This window comes from Oratosquilla oratoria, chromosome 12 (assembly GCF_046742065.1).
Source record: "Oratosquilla oratoria isolate Oo_2021 chromosome 12, ASM4674206v1, whole genome shotgun sequence".
Lineage (NCBI taxonomy): Eukaryota > Metazoa > Arthropoda > Malacostraca > Stomatopoda > Squillidae > Oratosquilla > Oratosquilla oratoria.
The window spans coordinates 33,172,711-33,175,182 of NC_134788.1; positions in this window are offsets into that span (position 1 = coordinate 33,172,711).

Below are 2,472 nucleotides of genomic sequence, written 5' to 3' on the forward strand. Positions count from 1 at the left end.
TTTCAAAGCACTTCTTTGGTATATATACTAAATGCTACCAGGTGTTTTTATTTAGCTGAGGTGAACCCATTCCACTGCCTATATCAGACCTACTTTTTTTTCAACATTTCTGCTAATAAGACATTATTTAAATTATCTATTCTAGCTGAGAAAAATATTTACAGTGTTTGGCTACAAAAAAAAATTAAATGGTTGAATCTATTGCAGAATTACCACACTACATTGGTTCAATTCAAATCCTTCAATACATTGATGGTACTGATTTTTCAAAGACTTTAGATATATATATATATTATAGATATATTAATATATATATAATATATATATATATATATATATAGTAGTATATGTATAATTTATATAAATTATGTATGTATGTAGTATGTATATGTATATAGAACAGCACATTAGAATGTATGTATAATATATATATAAAAAAAACTATTGAGCTGAATCTTTGATTCTTTATAAGTTTGATTCCGCTCCACAAAGTGTGTAAACATATTGATATATTTTATATTTTTGCAACTCTTATGAAAATTATCCTTCGTAGGAATGCAAAGGCATTCAATGGAAACTGTAATATCATGGAAAAGAGATAATATTAGGAAAAAAAAACATTGAGCTGAACTTTGATTCTTTATAAGTTTTCCGCTCCACAAAGTGTGGTAAACATTTTAATATATTTGATATTTGCAACTCTTATGAAAATTATCCTTCGTAGGAATAGAAATCGTTATGAATAATGTTACCAGTACATTTTACCTACATTTCAACATCACAAGAGCCATACCTGTTACAGATTGTTTCATTGGGAACTGTAGCATCGGTGTAATATTTTTCTAAATACTGTGTTGTTGTCTTGTAAGCTTAGTCCGTCACGTAATCTGCAGTTTACGTGCCAAAATAGCTTCAACCAGTTTATGTCTCATGATGCTAATTAGACCGAAATGAACAAGTCACAAGCAATAACGAAATATAATTAACTTGGGGCTTGAAGGCAGATTGTTTTTATAAGTAATATTTCATAACATTAATATCTAGAATATATAATCTGTTCACTGTGAGCGGATATAATAATGGGATGATGTCTGGTAAACAAGCAGAAATAACTTGCCATTGTGATCGCATTATTTCAGTGTCAATGCTTTTCAAACGAGATTCTTTGAATATAATTCGGTCCAGCAGTGGGATAATTAGGGAGAAATGCCGATGAATAATTCAAGAAGGTGGTGAAAGAGATAATTAAGAGAGGAAACAAGGAAAGAAAAGCCGGGTTGTATTTTAAGTATGAGACTTTACTCAATAGATGCCTTGCTTGCTGGATAATATATTGGTGAAATATGCACGACATTGAGTGAGATGCCTTCGTATTCATATTCAATAGGATTGGATAAAAAGCTTCATAGGGCCTGGGGCATAGCTAAATTTGAAAGTCCCTCAACATTGAGGTATACACAAATTTTAGTAATGAATAGATACGTAGATAAACAAACAAATAAATAGATCGATGAACCAATAATACATTAAAAGGATCACATCAAAAACAGATGTATTCCGTATATAGTATGTTAGTCATCCCTATATAGTATATGCAGCCATTATTCCCTATATAGTATGTATAGGGAGTAATTACTACACATATATATGGAATGATTTGATTTGATTTGATTTAATTCAGAAACAATCATACATACAATAAGTACAATACATATAAGACTCATAATATACATAGTAAATATAATTGTACATCCGAGGATGGCACAGAAAGTCAAAAGACTTATTTCCACTGTGGTCCTCATAAAAAGTGTTAATTAAACATAAACTATTTTCCTCAGCGAGAATAGTGTCAGAGGACAACTGGTTCTGTCGAGCAAACGGCTGCCTCACGCAGCTAGCAATTCTGATAAAGTTGTGCATACTGAGAACCAAACAGTGGCTTCTTTATTAATTGACCATGCAATGGCATATAAAACTAAATGTTTTCGTTCTTGGAATTTGGGAGTCTCTTCAAGTCTGCGGGGGCTTGACGCCATTTACAAAGGATTACAAAGGCTGAGCATGCCGACAGGAGACCTTTTGGTCCATAACTAGGTAGGATGCGAACAAATATAATAATGATAAAAAGAAAATACAAATTATAATATGAATGATAATAAATAGAATAAATGCATAGACATAGTTAAATAATAAACAAACAGGTAAATAGTAATGATGAATTTACAGATAAATAATAATAAACTAAAATCAAGCAAATAGTAAAGACAAATAAACAAATAATATAAAATAAATGGCAATCATTACAACATTTTGCTTAGATGTTTATCTAAACGAATTATAAAGCTTCGAACTGAACTACATTGCACTGCCTCTGCAGGAAGTTTATTCCATTCATTAACTACATGGTTGGCGAAGTTGTTTCTATCCACTTCCAAATTAAATCTATTTCGTGACAGTTTGAGATAATAATTT